The following is a 22,162-nucleotide window of genomic DNA, read 5'->3' on the forward strand; positions in this document are numbered from 1 at the left end:
CTCTTCAGCCAACCAGGATTTGCTGACTGCTATAGCTGAGACAAACTTTCATCCCTACTGCTGAGTCCTACATCAAGGGCAATAATCTCAAATGCTTCCTGGAAAATAAACACCTCCTATCATCAAAATTGTCTTTGGGTTCATATTTTAGTTTACTTCTAGCACTGAACTGACCCACTTGTTATTCCCCAGCAAGATCCTGGTTCTGCAAACATGAAATGAACTTAGGACAGAGAGGTCAGTCCTCATTCAGTTACTGTATGTGGCTACATTACAACCTCTGGTCACTGCTGTTGATTTGGGGGAGAGGGGGAAATTTTCAAACATTAATCCATCAGCTATTGCTGTGACCACAGGCATGATAAACCTGCAAGTTTAGTTTAAGGTGAGCCCCCTTGTAATGCACTTAAGCAGTTTCTTCCTGACCTCTGTAGTGTTTACTCTCTGCTGAGTGCAGTGCAATTGCCTTTTTCTCTAAGTGGAAATGCTTCGAAACAGGCAAAGAACATATGCTAGAATTTGCAAAAACAGGCAAGGAGGAAACATCCTGAGAGAGATAAACAATCAAAAAAAATCAAGCACAAGTAGTAGTATGTGGAAAATAGCATATGGCTAAGCTTTCAGTGGGGAGGGAACAGTTAGTTTGAGCCTGGTGTCTCCCCCAAAGGAGAGAGTTTTGAGAAATGCAGCTGCAGGACCCTCTGAAAAGTCCATCCCTCTAAAATAGGCCATGTTGGTACCTAGCAATGGAGCCAAGTCAAATCCAATGGCTAAAGAAACCTGACCACCATGGCTGCTGTTTCTTTTTTCCTTAAGTTAATGTCCTTTTGCTGCTATGAGACAATACAGCCAAAGTGGTCCTTTAAGATATGTGTGTCTATCTCTTGTGTCATACATATTGTGGAATACAAAATAATATTCTTCTGATACCCAGCCAACACACAACTAACCAGATTTGAGAAGTCCATCAATAAATTCACAGGGACTCAGAAGCCCAAACTTTGAAAAACTGTCCAAAAACACTGAACCTGATTAAAGAAGACAGCCTTTGAAAAACTGGACATAGGATGCTCTGACAGTACCTGATTTTTGAGGATTTGTGAGATTCTTGTATCTTCTTGTGCTGTCTTTGCCATCACATTTCATGCTGCTTTCATTCTGTGATCTCAAAGTGATGTATCTAAACAAAACAAAAGAATGGAAATTAGATTTTGCCCACATGTGACTATCTCCCAGCACCAGCTTGCCCCAAAGCATGAGCAGATTTGTGACAATGAGTTTCCTATTGCAACACAACAAAAAACTAACTTCTATTCAATACAGAATCTCCAGGTTACTCCATCTTTTAAGTCACTATGGCAGAGGGCAACTATCAGCACCCCAACTCCTTTAAAGAACAACCAAGAATCCCTTTCCCTTATTGATTATGAGAGCCTGCTTCGTTGTCAAATCTCTGGGATGGATACAGACCTTCAAATTACAGACTGAAATATAAGTAAGTGAATCTTTTATTCTTACTCAGCTTGGTGCCTACTGCAAAATGAGGAATGGGTTATGTTGATGCAATAAATAAAACAACATCTTGCCTCTATTGCAGGGACCATAAAGATTTCACAGCACCTCCTGCTGCTTTGACAGAACCCAGAGGCAGGGTGAATGCTCTCCCTGAGAGGAGATTTGCTGGCCCAGAGCTTGCAACCTACATGACAAGTATCACACAAACAAGTGCAGGTACAGCAACCAGGAAGGGAGGGATTAATGAAAGTCAAAGATGTGGGAGATACAATCAGGCTGTCACCCAGTGCAAAGAGGTATCTAGACTAGGCATCTTAAATTACCTAAATGAAAACAACACATATGTTTTTGTCAGTGCTGCTGCCTGGATGGCTTTGAGGGAAGGCCCTCAGCACCTGAGGGTGTTAAGAATGTTGGCTGAAATCACAGCAAGGCCACTCTATGCGATCCTTGAGAAGTCAAGGGGACTGGGGGACATCCCAAAGGACTGGAAGGTGACTAATGCCACCCTATCCACAAGAAGAGCTTAAAGAGGGACCTGAGAAATTATAGGCCCTTCAGCCATACTTCAGTCCCTGGAGAAAGTTCCGGAACAAATCCTGCAGGGGGTTATCACAAATCAGATGAAGTGAGTGACTGGGAAAAGCCAGCATGGATTCACCAAGGGCAAAGTGACACAAGTGTGGAACTCCAAGAGTGAGCCCAGTCCTGTTTAATACGCTGGTAAATGGTTTGGAAGACAGAATCAAATGTACCTGATTAAGTTTGCCAATGATACCAAGCTAAATGGGGCAGCAGACCCTTCAGCAGGAAGAGCCACCCTGCAGAATGCCTGAATAGGCTGGAAGAGTGGCTAACAGAACACTTATGGAGTAAAACAAAAACATGCAAGGTCTTCCAGACTGGACCAGATGGCCCTTGAGGTGCCTTCCAGCCTGGCATTCTGTGATTCTGTGAAACAGGCCTGGAAACTTGGGGTGCAATTCACAGCTCACTGATATCAGTGGAAAAGGCTTCATCGGCATTGAGCTCTGCTGGGTTTTGGGAAGTCATTCCAAGCTTAAGAAGAAAATGTAGAAATTACTACAGATAACCTCAGTGACAGCAATCAACTTCATCTCACTGTCACGCTACATTCACTTTTAAAATTATTCTCTTAAAGTCTCTGATAATGGGTCCCAAGCACTGTGATGCTGCCACATACAGCAAGAAGCCACTCCCCAAGTGCAGCAGATCCTTGCAGAGAACAAGTGCCCTCCCTTAGTTATCCAGCAAGGTGGGGGGAAGAACCCAAGCAACTCCCTTGTCCTGCCCAGTGCCAGTCTCTGCTTTCCCCTCCATCCTCCTCTCCCAAAAGCCCATAGAAAACAGCAGAGCACAACCCAGACACGAACCCATCCAAGCAGGCACCATGAGAGAGAGCCCCTCACAAAGCCTGACCTGCCTAAAATGTCTTTCTTTAACAGAACACCTCAGCTGATGGTCAATACTGGTAGCACCACATGGATTTTCTTGGATCTAAGTGAGTTTTTGATTACAACATTATCATATTGAGCCCCAGTAACTAAAACCTGTGTGCACCCGTGTCTTGCAAGAAATGTGAGCCGAAATTCATGAATTCATCACCCACTTGCATCCCGTCTGCTCACAATTTTTCTAGGCAAATCCATGAATCTTTGTTGGAATAAGGTTTTAATAAACTCACATCTATTTAATGCTTTATCTGACTTGGTTTTCACACTGCTATTTAAACACCTCTAGGTTTATAAAAGGCATATTGAATCTTATAGCTGACCAGAAGTTGATCACCATTTATTTGTAAGAAAAAATATTCAGACACATGGAGAAAACCTGAAATTAACATCAGTGGAGCCAAGAGGGAAAATGTCAGGTTTTTTTGCCTCAGTTTAACACAGCTATTTAGAACCTGACAATACGTTTAAATTTAATTTTAAAAATATTTGCTATATCATGAGCCATGACCGAAGTCACAATATATAGTTTTGCTTTCTTTGTCATTTATCCATCTGCTCTGAACAAATGTTGCTACTATCAAGCCTAAAAATGCCAAAATATTGTGCAGACAAACCATTCCTGGTAGTTTCCTACAGAGGCTGGTCTGATGGACACTAGGAAAAACAACAACTGAAATACCCAGAAAAGCCCTTTCCTGTTTTTCATATTTGTTCTGGCTGCTTTTCCCACTATATCACTTTCATCATTAGAGCTACAATACCACCCCTATGCAGGGTTACAGAAATTATCAGACATGTGCAAAGGTCTCATACATAATACCACAGATAAAAAGTAAAACTTTGGACATTTCAGAGCCAGAGGTAGAGAACTGATGGCAGATAAATACTGAAAACAGTCTCAACATAATTAATGCATGAACAAACAGTGCAGATGTTCATCAAATTTACAAATGAGATTTTAATTCTTTCCATCGAATTTTAACCGCCATCTCATTTTTGAGGTTTAGATTAGAAAGCAATCTAACTTTATACTCCTTTGCCATATTCTTGAATTTTGCTTCCATCCCTGGTCTTAGATTTTGCATACAAACAAAGCACAATAAGGAGAAGCTGAGAAGTGAAGCCTACAGCAACATTTACAAATTAAGAGCTAAGTCAGAGATCAGCTATCCTGTATACACAATATAAATTTTCAGTCTTCTCTCTTCATTAGGATTGATGACACTGCTGGAAAATAAGGAGCACGTAATACCTTTTATGGGAATGTAAAGCACAGATGAATTAGCAGAAAGAAAATGCAGCTGAATCAATTTCTCATCTCAAGATAGTAATGGAGGCAATTTCTTGAACTTTACTACGCTTGTAGCATATTGATCAGCAAAGCTTCACACTGCAAGTTAAAGTAGGTATTTTCCCAGGAATAAAATGGAGGATGGCAGTAGAACTCAAGGCATCACACCAAAGACAGGGATTTTTGCCAGTCATGTTACACTGAAGAAAAATCAAAGTTCCCACGTGCTTGCATGTTATTGCAACACACGAGAGGAAGATTTGAGAGCTGAATTAGATCTGCAGGAGCCTTCACAAAGCAAATTTAGTGACAGGACAGGGGGAATGGTTTCTAATTGAAAGCAAGTAGGTTTAGATTAGATATGGGGAAGAAATCCTTTTCTGTGAGGGTGGTGAGGCACCGGAACAGGTTGCCCAGATAATCTGTGGCTTCCCCACCCCTGGAAGTGTTCAAGGCCAGGCTGGATGGAGCTCTGAGTAACCTGGTTTAGTGGAGGTGTCCTGCTGAAAAGCAGGGATGGACTCCCTCTATCTGTGCTAGACAGCACAGCACAGCACGGAGAACCCCAGGGAGGCTGTGAGCACTGCACACCAACTGTGCAGCATTCCCCCAGCTCTCTCCACCTGGAGCCTAAAGGACTCATGTCTGGCCCCAGAGCAGACAACAGGGGATGCAGAATCATGAAGTCACCCCAAGACACCATGGCAGGCAGCTTGGAACTGGATGGTCTTCAAAGTCCCTTCCAACCCAAACCATTCTAGCATTCTGTGACTGTATGATTTACTTAAATGGCATTGACTGCTGTATTATTTGACATTAAGAACTTAACCAAGGTGTAACAATTGGGAACCCAGACTTTCTGCAGATGACCAGAGTACCCAAAACATGATTCTGAGAATATACCAAAGGGGAAAAAAAGAGCCATAGTATTGAAGAGCATAAATTGCTTGGTTATGATCAAACAGTGTTTAATTAGTTTTGGAGCAGGAAAGAGAAAAGCTAGCCATTGTAAGATAGAAACAGATAAGAACAACAACAGAGTATGTGCATTAAACAAGCAATATCTACAAAGACTGTAATATCAACTGGCTAAATCAGCAACAAAATAATTACCAGTATCAAAATTATCATCATCAATCATATATCATTATTTCCATTAACACAATTATATCAGAGCAGAGTCTCTCCTCACATGCTGGAAGTCCTCCCTTAATCATCAGCCTCATGAATTTATTCCCTTTCCCTGGTCCATGTGCAGCTTCTTGCTTGCAACTTCCTAGGAAAACTCTAGGAATTCAAATTCTCTTCTAAGGACAAGATTCTCCATGCATGCATAATTATTTTTATGTGCTCATTTCTGCATCTTTGAAATGCTTCAGGAATACTGCATGACATTTATTTTCAGAGAAAATGGCTTAGACAAACAAAGCATCTTACAGATGAGACGCTATTCCACAGATAGACTACAAATTCCAAAATTTATAGGTTTTTCATATGTAGGGTCCAAGGCTTCAGGTAACACATACAGTATAACATGAGATCATGTTTAAAGTGTCTTTGACGTGGGGTACTGCTCAGCTTCATCCCCACCAGACAAAGCAAATGCTCTCATGAAAGGAGGCAGTTACACCACAGGATAACCCATCTGCACCAAGTGCCTGCTCTCTGGCACTGGCCAGACAGCAGGGCTCACCTTGGCCCATCAAGGAGAAAATTCCCCTGTACCTCCTACCACATAACCACTGCTTGTCCTCTCCTTATTGAATTCAGAGAGTGACTGGCAGTACAGGAGCCCCAGAGCTGCTGCAGAACCCATCATCTTCCCCCTCCCAGCTCTCCTGTGCTCATCTCCTGCTCACCTCCTTGGAAAGACAGCAGATGCTCATGCCCCATCTCTTGTTTTTGGGACATTCATCATTTTTGCAGGTCTGCTTCCAGATCAAGGACTTTTGGTGGTTTCCTGTCACCCCATACTTTGTACTCTTCTCTTTTACAACACTTTATGGACTGGAGGAGGTGAAATGGGAGGCAGGGAGGACCAGAGCCACATAGGGTATTGAAGACAGAGGAGCACCACACATGTACACAGCAGCACTTTCATACTTTCTGTTTTGTTTTCTGTTATCTCACTATCAAGTACTGACACCTGTTTTGTCTATCATTTCACTGCCATTTTTACAGGATAACAGCAAAGTCTCTTCCAGAGCAGTTAACACCTGGTGAAGCATCCATCAGGCATGAACCCTATTGTGACTGCCCTCCTCCTCCTCCTCCATGCATGGCTTTCGTTTATCTACAAGCAATTTCCTCCAGCATTTTATCATCCAATCATTCAGTACAGGGAGTTCTGCAACACATTTCAGCCAGTCCTTCTTTTCGTCATTCTTAATACCTCAAGCCCACACTCTTGCAAAATTTCAGTTTCTTACTTAAAACTATAAGGCAACTAAAACTGTTCAAACAAAATCATTGCCAAAAATGACATCAATAAACAACTGTTTCCTTGAAAAAACCTCAAACTATCATTGTCCTTTGCAAAACTACTGCAAACCAGCCACTCTCCTAAAAGAAATTCCCCAATCACTCAAAAAAACCCCCCATCTAAGTGGGCACTCCCCATAATGAGCTTTAGCCCTAATTGTTCCAATTTGGCAGCGCTGGGAACACATCACAGCAAGATCTTGTCAACAGCCTGATAACCTGACATTTGGACCCCTCACTAATATGCCAACCCTGCCCTAAGAAGATGGAGCAGGAGCTCCACAGCTCAGGAAACAGCACTATGAGACCAAAAAAAATCCCAACCTCAAACAAATAAGCTGACAAACCTGAAAGTCTAACAGCTACTTCTTGGCTCCAGATCTTCCCTGCAGAAGGTGGGTGGGAAAAAAAAACCCCAACCCATCCCACTCCTCTGCAGACTGACTCCTATGCACTGCCAAGAATATTTTGAAAGACATAAAATGTATAATAACTTTTCAACTGAATATTAATTTCTGAATTGAAGGGAAACATCTTAAGGGCGAGTGGGTGTAAGGAATGATTCCTCCTCGGCACTGCCGTGCTATTTATTAAAGGCTGCAAATACCCACAAGAATTCAGCTTTGGCCTTTGCACTGTACACTAACAAGCTTAGTTTACTGACATTCACAAAGCATATGAAGCTCTGCTTCAAATGATCCCTTTGAAAGACACAATTACCAGACAACTGGAGATTGGATGACCATCAGAGCTAATTAAATTCTTAAATCCTGTTTGTATTTTTATCCATATCTTTCTCACCATTCTTGCTGAGCAGGGGAATGGGTTGGCTTGGGAGGCTGAGGGAACAAAAATATGCCTTTCCCACACCCCCATTCCCTTCCAGTTACAGATCTGTTTGGAACAAAACTTGAGACATTAAATCAATGCAACCAGTGGTGGAATTCATCTTACTGTGACAGAAATATTCCATTTTCCCTAGCTTATATTTTAAATTGCTTTCTGATATACCAGGTTATTATTTTTTTTAGCCTCTTTCGTTCCTTACATAATTAAATGCCACGCCATTCAGCTTTTACAATTACTTTTACCATTTTCAGAAGAACATTTCTCAACTTTCTATGAAGAATTTATTCCCCACAAGTATTAGCTCCACTGACTATTTTCTTCTTCATTACATTAAAAGCTCTTAGCCATCCCTGTAGTAATCTTCTCCTTAACACAGACTTTCATGTAGGGTGGGTACTATGTGCCAATCCTCAGTTTCCTTCCTGAGAATTCCACATAACTAGAAACAGCACAGAAGAGGGGAAAGGGCAGTGCTTTTTAATACCTCAGTGCCTTCATCTGGCAAGCAAGGAAGAAGGGCCAGGCACAATTTATGTATACTTTTTTGTAACAAATTGAGATTTTGCATTTAATACTTGCAAAAATAACAACAATGCTCCCAGAAAGGTCTCCTAGGACCATTTCACCCATTTGCCCTCCAGGTACAGCCAGGCAGCCTCTGAAGCTTTGAGTTCTGGCTTCTGTGATTGCTCTTCAAAGACGAGCTCAGTTTTGGAGCAGGTGTGTTCCCAGCCCTGTAACTTCACCTTCAAGGTACTGCTCACACTCAATGCAGGTCCAGCTGCACAACCCTCTCTAAAGCTTGCCAACTCTTAACAAAGCACACAGAAAACCCTAAAGAGGCACTTTATTGATACAGAAGTGACAAAGTAAACACGGATCGTTCTGCAAGAAGTAAGTTCATCCTGCTTAATGCTTCTTTGAGAGAAATATAAACAACCCCCCACAGATTAGAGTAATGCCTTCCTGGGAAGGCTAAAGATAATTATTTGGTGAGAGGGGGTTTATTTGTTTCGGGGTTTCATTTGTTTGTTTTTATTTTCTGAACAACTGGGGGGGAAGGTGAGACGAAGAACAGAAGAGCAAGGAAGAAAAGGGTCTTTTAAATAATTTAACAGCTAAAGCTTTATTTGTGACCAAAATGCCATCTTGATTCTTAGTAGAACAGGAGGAAGGAGTTCTCAGTGAGTGCCTAACAAGCACCAGGGAAGAAACCTTCTCTGTGGCAGGCACAGTACACTACCACAGCATCTTGTCTTGTGAATTATAAGGAGGAAACACTTTGAAGAGGATGATAAACTTGCTTGTCATCTCTGTCTCACCAACTGACCAAGAAATCTTTCAGGATTACTGAAATGTTACCAAGCATCACGCCTCCAACTGAAAGCAATGTATGCCTGACCTGCTCGTACTGTTTTGTTCTCTATCACAGACAGAGCTTGAATTATTGTCCCAGACAATGCAAGAGCCAAGAGGCTCTGCCCACATTTCTCCATGATCCCACTGGCACCCTGGCACAGTGTTTTGCATGAAGGTGGAGAAACTGGGGGCTCCACAAGAGGAGTCAGAGAATAATGTCTCATTTCATGTCCCAGTTTTGTCTGAGGTCACAATGACCTGAATCTAGGATGAATTACACACAATCGTCCTCCAAGCAAGTGGATCTGCGCCAATTGAACCTCATAAGTTTTGGTTGCTAGGAGGTAGCAGTGGACATATTCTCAAGTCCTGTTTACTTAAGCCATTGAGGTTTCCTCTCTGGAATAACCTTCCACAGGCTGCCCACTGGTTTATCTCTCCTTGAGACATCAGACTAGAGCGAAATTCTGTGATTTCCCATCTGCTGTCATTTAGAGAAGCCTCTATGAATTATCTCTCCAAATAGTCTGCAAAAGACCTCCAACACCTCCAGATCAAGCTCATATCTCTAAACACACCAGATAACACAATTAGCACAAATCCTGTTCAGAGAAGTCTTGCATTCAGACATGCTGTTGTTCAGATGGCCATGCACCAAGTTCTGCATCTCAAACCCCACAAGCCAGCACAGCAGACAGAACCTCAGTAACACTTCACAGAGCTTGCCTCAAATTTTCAGTCTGTTCTCTGTCCCTAAAAGATTTATCTCAATGGACATACAATATTTGTACATCAACATTTATTATCAACTGTTTTACATGGATATTAAATTTCAGAGTGTGCTATCTGGAAATCTTGGCTGCTCTGGATCATTCTTTTAAAGACTTACTCTATAATTCTCCTATCAGTTTGTAGGAGATGCATTTTTGTCATCTGATTTAGGAACATATAAACAGATTTTTCATGGTTATCTTAGCTAAGATTGGACTTGTACTATTTATTTATTGCATTGTTTACGTGTACTGTGAGCCACCCGATGTGGAAATGGAGAAATAAAACCAACCTCCTCCTTCAGACCACATCATTTCTGACACCATTTCTACTCAGAGATCAGCTCAAGTTTTGTTTGTTTTATGGAGAAAGAAAGTAAGCAAACACAGACTTCAGTTTTTCATCATTTACTGAACCTATGGCATACCAGACTCATTTTTCATCAGGCCTCAGACTCAAGCTGAAATGCTAATTAGAGACACAAAGAAAAGGTAATGCTTTTCCAATAATTAGTAGGCAAGCAATTCTCAGAACAGTGTTATCAGATTTATCACAGGATTCTGGAAAGATGGTGATGCTGACACACATGGTTGTGGTTTCTCTTCTGTTCACTTTTCATTTACAGCAGATACAAACCTCTGGATTATCTACTCACGACATCTGACTGGTAAAGTAATTTGTGACTCTGAGCAGCATGGATGTTCCCCACTGAAGCACAGTGGCTACAAGCAGTACAACCAGAGGATGGAGATGTAATGCCATGGACCTCAGGCATTTTTAGATCTGACTGTGGACCTCATGACTGAAAAATGCAACCAAAAATGCTATTTCTAACAACCCTCATCACCTCAAACACCAGATAACATAACCAGGAGCTGTAGAATGGGAATGGGGATGGATTGTAAGTTGATGTTAAAAAAGCTAAAAGAGGAGGTAAAACAACTTCAGTAGAGATAAAAGGTGAGAGACATTGAAGTGTGCTGATCAAATCAGAAGCAAAAGCAGCTCAGGCAACACCAGCCAGAGCTCAGCAGGCAGTGCTTCAGCTCCCCAAAGCATCAACAGAGCCAGACACAAGGGCAGGTATGGCAGGGGCACCAGGCTCCTGAGCATCCCTGCCATGGTGACACCCACCCCCACTCTGAGAGCACGGGGCACACGGTGAGAGGGAAGGCTGGTGCCACCACTGTGTGGCCTGCAGGTCCTGCAGAGATGCTGAGCCCTGTCCTGCTCTGCCTGCACTTAGCTCCAATGGCACACCCTGCACTCCTGCCAGGGGAACACCATTACTCCTCCTGGCCAAACCTCATGGCCTTTACCTTAGGTGTGGGCTGCAAAACTTGCACAGCACCAGGGTGCCTGAACAGCCTGCCTTCCCCCAAAACTGCATCCCAAGGAGGAAGGCACCAACCTGCGTGAGTGCCAGGTAGGTGTTCAACAGCAGCTTCATCTGATAAAGATTCCAAGCAGAGACCTCCCAGGTAGGGTTACAACGCTATTAAAATATTTTCTCCTATGTGTGAACAACCTTACATTTGTTCCTTTATCTTGCAATGGAGAATTCTTATTACTGTTCTTCAGTTAAAAGACAATAAGAATGGATAACATATAATGAAGGCACTGCACATATGATTTAAAGTTGCCTCTGAATACCTAATGCACAAAGATTTGTTTTCCTTCAGATGCCAAGAATCAGCCTAGAACAACAGTAATATGATTTTGGCTTGTACAAAACAATGTTTTATTTTTTTAATAGGCAATGGTCCTACATTAAAAAAAATAAATTAAATCCAATTGTCCTCATGGGAGATTTGAAGACAAGCCTTCTGGAAAAGCAGTAACTGCACAAGACAAAAGATAATCAAGAGTACTGTTTCTGTCATATTCTTAGCATTTCTGGACTGCAAATTCAGGCTACGAGAAAAGTCTGTATCAGCAGCTGTACCAGATAACAACAGCATGAAAATCTAAATATTTGAAAAGAGTTGAGAGTTTCAGTAAGCCTAATTTTAATTTTTTTTAATTTTTTTTTTTTTTTAATATTGAGAACCCCAGTATAGATTTGATTTTCATTTTAGTTTTTTACGGGGCCTTGCCTTGGAGAAGACCATTTCACAGGAAAATCTTAAGACAGTCTTTATCTCATCTTTCCCTTTATTAATGTCTCTGGTAATGCAGGACCCAGATCAGTTTATGCAGTCTCATGTGACCCCACTGGTATATTTTCCAGCAATGCCAAGCTATGTCAAATGCTGCACATCTCTCCTTTTCCTACATTAGTTTAGCCAGTGGCCTGATTTCCACTGGGATAGAGGTAATTTTCTTTCTGGTAGCTGGTACAGTGCTGTGTTTTGGATTTAGGATGAGAGGGAATATCATCCCTCGCATTTCAGTTGTTGCTAAGTAGTGCTCACTCTTAGTCAAGGACTTCTCAGTTTTTAATGCTTTGCCAGTGCAGAGGTGCACAAGAAGCTGGCAGGGAGCACAGCCAGGACAGCTGACCCAAACTGGCCAAAGGGATATTCCATACCACAGAACATCATGCCTGCTGTACACCCTGGGGGGAGGATCACTGCTCAGGGACTGGCTGGGCATGGGTAACTGGGTGGGGAGCAGCTGTGTGTGCTACTCTTGTCCTTCTCTCTCTTTTTGTTATCTCCCTTTTCCTTGCAGCTATTTTTATTTTATTTTATTTTATTTTAATTATTAAACTGTTCTTATCCCAAACCATGGGTTTTACCTTTTCTGATTCTCCTCCCCATCCCACTGGAGTGTGGCTGTGTAGTACTCAGCTGCTGCCTGAGGTTAAGCCATGCCACCACATCTAGATTCAAGAATGGACTGACATTCCTCTGCCCACTGAAAGCTTCAGCTGCAATCTCATTAAGTCCAGAATTCTCTCCTGCAGAATCCTCCCTGTGTTCTGCAAGGCTAAAATGGTCTTAACAGACCAATTGCAATACCCTGTTCCTTTGAAATCTCCTGCCCCTTTCCAGAAGAGAGATGGCATAGTCATCTTCCTTCAGAGAGACCTTGAATTACCAGATTTTTCTGACACTTTCTGAAGCCCTGCAAGTGTGAGCCATCACTCCCCAGTGCCCTTCTGACACACAAACAATGTTTTCTCCTCAAAAACTATTACAGTGGTTTTGTACAATACAAACACCTGTTGAAAACAGGAGTGCTGGTCTGGTGTGCCTTCCACAGCCAGCTCCAGCCTCCTCTTTTTGCCCCTGGTGTACCAGCAGAAACCACAACCCAGGAGTGCTCTCCTTCCCCACAAAGACATCCAGAACTGATGATGAATGGAGAAGATCTTTCTGTGTTTGTGCAAGAAGAAAAACACCTCTCTGGTACTCTGTGCACAGGCAGTGCTGAGGCAGCTGGTCATGCTCTCTACATTGATCATCAAACCACAGCACAAGTACACAGCAGAGTCTTGAGATCCGTTTGATAAATTATTATGTCCTTATTTCCAATAGATACACCTGCTCTTGTCAAAAAAACCTGACCATGAATTTCAGATGATTTATTCACTTGTGTGAGCTATGAAGTCCTGAACTGAAAAATATTTCTTACAGTAAAGCATACAGGACTAGTAATTTTCTCTAGACAACACAGGACTACTTAAAACATGAAATCCTGAGATGGACAGATCTTATACCTCTCTAATTCAAGGTTTCTGGTGAATCTGGTGAGAAAGAGGTGATTTGGCAATCCCCACAGATGTCCATCCTTTTCAAAGCACAAATATCAGTGCAGTCTGTACAACTTCTCCAGTGGTAACAGACATGCAGTTTCACTCTACTCCACATGCAGTCTGTGCCTGCATGACTATTCTTACATCTTTATGGAGTTACACAGTCCATTCAACCCAAGACAAAAATGGAACTGTAACTCTGTGGACATGACGTCACTGGTCTGCTGTCCCAGGCACAGACCTTTCACACAAGCACAAGAGTGGTGTATTTTATATGCCCACAATAATAGAACGCTGAGCCACTGAGAAGCTTCTGGTTTGTGTTACCTGAACAATTTCTTATATTTTAAATCACCATCACCTACTTCTTCCAGATTTCACTTCTATCTCTCAGCTTCAATAAGCTCTTAACAAGATGATGCTCAATGAAAATAGGATCTTTGGCAAGACTTCGGCAAGGAGGTTCATTTCCATTTCAATTTTAGCCATATCCTCAAATGGATAAATTGCCTCAGTTATTATCAAAAGGAAGTTGCCCTGGACTTGAGAACACCACAGTTTCCAGGGAGTTCCTGACTTTTGGAAGGTCCTAAACTGAAAGGAGCCAAGATGGGAAATCCTAACATAATTCAGGATTTTGACTCCATCCCAATGCCTGAAGGACAACCACAGACAACCAGTTCTAGGATCACAGGGCTCTTATAATCTGCTTTGTTTCTAATAAGCAAGGTAAGCAAAGACTCTCACAGCTCCCACTCCTAAATCTGGTGAAGCAGCAAGAAAAGAGTTCTTGCCATCCCCACCAGGTGCTTAAAAAAAAAAAATCAACATCCATGTGAATCAAGTAACTTGCCGAATGATTCATGGCTGTCATCTCTGAACAAAAAATTACCCTGTCAATATGCAGAATAAAAAAATACAAAAATTACGCTGCAGATGATTAGAGCAAAATGCATGAGTATTATGGATTCTGAACCTTAATGGATGACAGACTTGCTGCATCTCCTTAACATTGGGAGGAAAAAAAATCTTTTTGGTGGCATAGCACCAGCCTTTGCAAAGAGGGTAAAAATAACATGCAGCACAAGAGACAGGAATCCAACACATTAGGTAATCTGTGATGAGAACTCTACGAATAAAGCAGATAATATGAAACTAGTTAACTAAAAAAATCCCCAATGAAACACCCATTTACAGATCAAAAGAATACCTGCCTATGTGTTTCAAATTAAAAACCAACTGGAATGACAAGTATTTGCCATTTTAAAATAAGCAAAGAACCAGATACACAAGATGATCTGGATTTGCCCACCCTCTTAGACACATTGGGTTTTAACATTTACAGAGTGCTGAAGCAAACACCCCACCACTTTTATCTGGATTTGATGTTGCATTTGGCACAAAACTTTCATGTTCAAAAAGAGACTTGGCTTGACAGCAGATGGAGTATTCCATTAAAACATGAGTGGCAACATGTGCCCACCCTCCCAGTCAAAAGCAGAAAACCACTTCTCAGGAATATCTGCCCATAGATCACAACATGCTCACACCAAGCTTAGTCACAAAATATTTTTTTCCTTGCTCTTGTCCAAAACTGTTCTTCTTGATAAGTAAATTCTGTAACTAATTTTTTTATTAATAAAGAAAAAAATTAAATAACGAAACAAAACAAAAAATTCCCCAGCCTCCAGAATTCATTTATCCAGAAAAGTGTATGAAAACTCTAACAGCAAGAAGTGATTTCAAGTTAAGGGTAGCTAGGAAGAAGAGAAGCTTCGTTCACTTTATAAAAAAAGATCTGTGGTAATATTAAAAAAAGAGAGAGAAAGACAGAGGGTATATTAATTATGATGGTTCTGAGGTTCTCCTGGATTTCAATTAGAAACCACTTTATTTACAGCTCTTGGCTCAGCAGCAGGCAACCCAATGAGAACATTTTTTATGGCGCAGTTTCTAATGCAAATAAAAGTAAAGGCAACCCTAGAGTGGTTTGCTAACTTATATAATGAGACAGGAAACAAATGGTGCAAGTGAATAACGATCATGTCAAATGCATTTAGAAAGACCACAGGACTAAAATAATAAATTCTCTGACAAGTACATTTACCTCAAAGAACTATCTAACAAAGTTCTTCTTCCCCCTATAAATATATAAACACTTTCTCCTAAGATCTCATTTTAATAATAGTTTAAATCTACATTCCACAAAAATACAAAGTTGAACCCATTCTCTCCACTCCCAAAACAAGAAGCGACCACTAGACATAAAAATGTGTCTTTTCTGCTCAGAAAGATCACATTTACTGACTTCAACCAGACTGAAGCACAGTTCTAAGAGGCAAAGCTGGGACCTGCCCAGGCACCCCTTTTGCACTGTTTGCAGCAGCAGCACACAGGGAGGTGAAAGGAATTGTAGGGAAACTCCTGTGGTTTCTCCCACAAAATCCATGCGTGGGAGAAACTAGTGTACACAAGCAGGCAACATGCAACTGAATTCTCCCCAAAAATGGCTGAAATGTCTCCCTGAAACCAGGGCAGGATCCCCAAGGACCGACCTCACGCGTTCCAGCCACCAACTCAACTCTGTCACCACAACCCTTTTGGTGACAGGGCTGAGGTGCAGCCCCTCACAGATGGCACTGCTCCTCCTCAGATGCCAGCAGCCCAGGCTGCAGTGACAACACCCTCACCCTTCCACCCCTCAGTTCACAGTTTACAGCCAGAAACAACCAACCCCAGGAATGAACAGCAGATCTGCCTGCTCAGAGGGCTCACACAGGCTCAGATTATTTCTCTCGCAGCTTCTGCTTCCCAGAGGACCTCATCCAACAGCCTTGTCCAACTCATTATGCTTTTATTCAACATGGAACATCATAGAGGAAAATTCCTGCAGTCATTTCTAATTTAATTTTTAAAATGGAAACAAAATAAATTTTGCCTGGTTTAACAGCACTTTTCCAAATTATTTCACATAAAGAACTTTCCATCTCTTCAAACTCACAAAGTTGTGTCAAAGATTTGCATGCTCTGTCAAAAGATACTCCCCTCCCTGGTTTGTTGCGTCACTTAGGAAAGAACCACCTACATTTTGGGTACCATTTGACAGAACAATTCAAAGGAGTTTCTAATACACAGAAAATGCCTGTCAGCAGCACAGGAGGGATCTACCTGTACACAGATGCTCATATGCTAGTGAGCACTTCACTGAAAGCAGTAAGAGATATGTGTTAATTTCTGCAACTCATATGACTAGAGAACTACAGTTTCAATCTGTTTTTTGCTCTTATCAGAGAGAAGATTCTGGAAACCATCTTGTATTGCTGTCATTTACAAAGCCCTGCATTCAGAAGAGCAAGAAATGCAGATCTTTATTTCTTTAAGATGTAGCATTCCTTTAAGTCTGTAAAAAACACTTTACACTGGGCAAACTATTTAAACAGGTCTTCCAACCAATGCCTTCACTGTCACCCTCCAAAGATGCCCTACCTGGTAACTGTGGGTACAATTGTGCAACTTATACCACCAACACCCTGGCTGGCTCATGTCTCAACGTTTCCTCTACAGCCAGTATAAAAAGGGAGAAAACAAAAAAAAAAAAAAAAGAAAATGCAAGGAAACATTTCTAGAAGAGAATGTGACCAGAGCACTGAAATTCAGTTTCTGCTGAGCTGCCCTAAAGAAAAGACCCTTTGTCTCTTCTGATTGCAAGGACAAGTCAGTCGTCTAAGGAAATTAGCTGGTCCAATCAGAAGCGTAAACTTAGGACAACTCAGAACATTCCATTATTGATACTTCTGTCTTTTGAAATAAACTGCAACAGCAGGAAGTTCAGTTAAGCCTTTTTTACAGCTATCCATTATCAGCATCTTAGGGACATCATCTCGTTTGTAGAGGGGCTACAGCATGTTGTTAATGAAGACAAGGTTGGAGGAAAGCAGGCTGTGATGAGGCAGATGCAACTGGTACAAAACACAGAGGAGGGAAAACTCTCGGCCAGGCAAACATCAAAGATCCAATACTTTCCTGTTGTTGTGCTAGAGATGGATCACAGGAGAGCCACCTCTGGAATTGTATTTACCACTGAAACACCTCAAACCCAGCCAGCTGACAGCCCCCAGACACACAGAGCTGCCCACCCAGAGCAGACCACCTCAAGAGGCGCTTCCATCGGTGACGGAACGTGCCAAAGTGCCGCGTGCGCCGCCAGGCCAGAGAACCCCTGTGCACCACAGAGCCCTGCTCACTGGGCAGCATCGCCAGGAAAACAATTCACCAGCATCTCAGCAGCCCTTAAAGCTGCTGTCATGCCTGAAAAAAAGAATCCTAATGCACAGTACCACTCCCACAAAAAAGAGATTGAGCTTGTTCTTATATAAGTATGTATATTATTTAACACTCAAAACCAACAGTTCCATCACATCTATGCAGAACCAGACGCGGTGAAGAGCTCAGAGTGGGAAAAAAACAAAGCAATTTCTACTCTATTGTATCCATCCATTTTGTTTGTTTGTCTCAGGGCAAGTCAAGGGCCCTCAACACGGTGCAGAACAAGGACCACTGTCTGTTTTCTTTTCCTTCCTTTGTTGTCACACAGGGTGACTGATGCAAGTAGGTGTAAGTATAATTCACACAGTATTTGCATCTATTAGCTGTTATCTCCTAGGACATTATCTTTTGGATCTGGGAAAACGTGATTACAAAACACCTTAAAGGTGAGATAAACAAATGCACACCATGATCTCCAGGCAAACAATTGTTTCTGCTTTTGTGGTCACCTGAACAAGTTTTGCTCTTCCTCAGATTAAACAAACACACGCCGCCAAGATGCAAGCGTTGCTTCTGAGGTAGATGTGAAAGAGAAGGCCTAGGTGACAAAAATAACTTTCAAATAGATGTTAGTATATTCACATTGCAAAGAACATAAAAGGAGGCAGGAAGCAGGGGAGGGAAGTGTCTCTCTCATATCATATTTAAGTGACAGTACAAGTAGCAGGGACTTTTTTTCCCTGAACTGCTCACAGATATGGGACCATTGCATAATCTTCAATAATCCTGTAAATTCTATTCACATCTTTTCTGAACATTACAGGAATGCACAGAATTAAGAGCAAAAATAATTATTTTTTCCCCTGACATCACTCAAAAGAAACAGATGCAAAATAGAGCAAGTTTTCCTGTTAAAACAGCTTCGTCCTACTTTATGGACTAGTTATTCCAAACTCTAACCACCTCCCCTCACACAGAATATTATGTAGTGCTAAGAAGCTTCTCCAGTCACCAGCATGTTTTGCACAGTAGGTATAAACAAGCTGGTTTATTGCAAACAGAAATCCATACACATGCAGAGGACTGTTAGAGCTGCCTCATGGAAGTAGGTATGCCTGTGTATCCCAAGCTTAAACTCACCTGGGTAAGCAGCACTGGGAAAGGACACTCAAAAGAAGGGAGAAGAGGCACAATTTGGTGTAGAACTGGAAAAAAGAGGGTGAAGGAAATGAATGCATACATTTTTGAAATTTTGCCCTGGTAAAATCTTGGAGAAGAAGAATTTCAAATGACATTTCTGCAGATACAGAGATAAAAATCTCTAGAGATGTAATGTGAAAAGTTATTTAAAACAAGAACAAATTTAATTTGATAGTCAGCCTTTCAGTCAACCTATTTTCTGCACTCCAGTGAGGGCAACGGCGGAAAAATATTTAAATCTTATAAAGTAATATGGAGAAAGGAATTTTTTGTTTCAGAATGTATCATAATTAAAACCACATAGAAAGTATCCTTCAAGGTTACCAACCCTCAGTGGCATCTTACACGGTCTGCCTGGCAAGCATGTATCCAATAAGCAAGTAATTCAGTGTCAACAATATAAAGACAAAAGCAAGTCAGATTCAATTTTACTTGAAGATGTGGCTTTCTAAAATACCACAGAGAAAAGAAAGGCATTCCTGCAGTGAAGAGACAGTTGGGGCTTTGCATGGCATGCTTCAAGAGCAGCCACATATAGCCTTTGTTGCATCAAAAACCTTGAACCTTTTCCAAACCGTCCTTGTTCTCTGACTATTTTTTTTACCTGATGTCTCTCCTAGCTTTTCATTATATTTCTGATGGTTCTTCAGTTTCACAACATCATCTTGGAGGACTTTTTAAAAATAAACCCAGAATATGAATCAACATACTCCTTAGTCATGTCCAGGCCCCTTTGCTATTTTCCATACCAGTGCTGCCTTACCCCAAGCAGTCCCTGAGCAGATGCAACCTGTGCTCTCCACCCAGCTTCACTACTCAGTTTGTGTTCCTGTAAACATCCAGCTCAAGAGAAATAATGATTTCCATTTGAATTTAACTTCCTCTGAAGTGCCTGACATGTCCTTCACAATCAGTTTTCTTCACCTGGTCAACAGTAATCTACTGTGCAAGTAATCTATTGTGCAAGTTTCCGAACCTAACTTATTTAGGTTCAGAATGACTTGAGAGGCCATTAAATGCACCAATGACATTGATGTGTTTTCCTGATTCAAGTTATAGACAGGAACAAAATGCCTAGAAATGCTTTAGTTCACTCTCCTGCAAAGTTTGGAATAAACTTACTTGCAATTTTGTAGAAAAGCACACTACAACTTTTCCGCACAAGTAATTAGTAATTTAGAAATAACACGCACTGGAAAAATATTTTTGAATACATAAGAAAGTAGATGGTAAAAGCATGATACTTCCATGGTTTCTGAAATGAAATTCAGCATTAGTTTCCAGTCAGATCACCTTACTGTGCCTCCTCCACAATGTTACCCCCTCACGCCACAGCTTCCAGGGCAGAGCTCACGGTGCTGTCTGGGTGCACAGATGTGCGTGTGCATCCCTGCACATCTGTGTAGCATCATTTTCAAAGTGTCTCTGAGCAGGCATATTTACTTCTTCCTCAGGGGAAAGCCAGGGACTGGAAAGAATAAGCTCTTGCAGTATTAAGTTATTTAATACTTCAGTGGTGTAACAGATTAAAAAAACCAAACATAAACTGAAACTTACACAAAGACCTTTTCTTGCAGTGGTTTTAAGGCAGAACCAAAATTCATTTACGTCAATGAAGCCCTGAAAGTGAAATCTACATAACTGGGTCAGAAACTGTGTCCTAGGGAGAAGAGCTGTTATTCCTTAACTCCTGAGCTTCAGAGAAACTTTAGAAAAGTTTCTTTGTAATATTTCCTTCAACAGATGCCAAGTCATCCTCATATATTGCCATCTTACCCTAACCCAAACAGAACAGGCAAAAGGGAACCAAAGCCCTGCTCACAACCACAGATGCTGGGAGATCAGTGATGTGAGTTACAAAGGCTCCCCACCACTTGCCTTTGTAGTGTCAACTTGAAAAAGATAAACTGGCATTACTGGGTAAACTTAGGTCTAGTCAAAAGCCTGGCAAGCCCCACATAACAGGCAGGACAGAAACACACATTTGCTAACCAGGGTAAAACAGCATCTCTGGTAAACACCACAGGGACTGAGGTCTCTACCTTGACAGCAGAGTAACAGCACTCGCTGGGCCGGTGGCAAGATGGAAGAAGTGTGACATTTCTTGAGGGTTCCAATATTTTTATAAGACATTTAAAACACAGAAAGATGCCACGGCTTTGAGTGATATGTATGGAACAAGGCAGGGGAGGAAAAGCTGGGGAGCTTGGTGCAGAAACCAAACAGCATTCAACCCACCCCAACACCCCAAAAATCCCAACCATAGTTTTCCTTCAGGTAGAAAATTATAAAGAAGGATAATTTCAAACTATTTCAAGCGACAGTAAGACAGAAAGAATTCCCTGCATTCAAAACAAAATGAGCCTATGCAAAGATTTAGGATGTAACAAAAACCAAGACAAAGGCTGGAGCAAGAGTGTTCTGAGGGTGGAAGAGCTATAGACTTGGTGCACACAGCTCTAATATTTCTGACAAAATAAAATTTTCCAAGCCTAGTTTCTCTAACAGATAAACACTTCCATACTTTTCTCTTTGCTGTTAATGGGTACTTTTGGCTTGTTAACCTAAGTATGGATTCAAGTGAAATGGGAATTGCACTTGAAACGATATTTGAAAAAATCCTTCTATGCTACTAAGAAAATTGAGGTTTATTAGGGAGAGCATGCATGGAGATTTGAAAGCAACAGAGAGACACAGAAAATGCATGAGAACAAAACAAACAGCTTTCCAAAAAAGGGGTCAAGGGAGGGATGCCCTCAGCTCTAAAGCAGGATAGCAGTGTGTCATATACTCCTGAATGAACTGAAAAACAGGAAGGCAACACCTTCTCTCCCCTCCCCATCAAAAATCTGAAGAGCTAAAATCCCACAGATGACAAAATGTACAGTTGTTCAAAACCAGAGAAGACTGGAAAGAATTCTAGATGAACCATGCAAGGCCAGACCAAGGGGCAAATTAAATCCACTGCAGATCAATAAAAAGCAAAGTGCATTTAAATGAAAAATGTGAAGCACTCAAAACTGATTGTTGGGTTTAACAGTTCTGGAGTAACTCAATATTTGAATCAAGTGTTTAGCAAATAAAGGAAACACACTGCTAGATATACAAGGATACAACTTAGAAATATCATTTTTTTTCCATTTTCAAGACGAAAGCATTCACATGATTATCTAAAGGATAAGACGTACAAGACTGTTGTGCCACAGCATAAATCAGAAGCGTGTTCTCCATCAGAGTGCTGTGTTCAGCTCTTAT

General features: G+C 41.4%; 1 protein-coding gene across 6 annotated transcripts in view; it reads right to left on the bottom strand.

Annotated features, from left to right (window-relative positions):
* Positions 1–22,162, bottom strand: part of TRERF1 (transcriptional regulating factor 1) — a 99,046-nt gene that overhangs the window by 29,515 nt on the left and 47,369 nt on the right. For all 6 annotated transcript variants that reach the window (XM_054279956.1, XM_054279960.1, XM_054279958.1 and 3 more), the window contains one exon: positions 1,083–1,180. The gene's annotated coding sequence lies outside the window, so the exon portion shown is untranslated. The remainder of the gene's footprint in view (positions 1–1,082; positions 1,181–22,162) is intronic.

Source organism: Melozone crissalis, unplaced genomic scaffold (assembly GCF_028551555.1).
Source record: "Melozone crissalis strain CALT ecotype California unplaced genomic scaffold, PUWL_Pcris_2 ptg000027l_1, whole genome shotgun sequence".
In the NCBI taxonomy this organism is placed as follows: domain Eukaryota; kingdom Metazoa; phylum Chordata; class Aves; order Passeriformes; family Passerellidae; genus Melozone; species Melozone crissalis.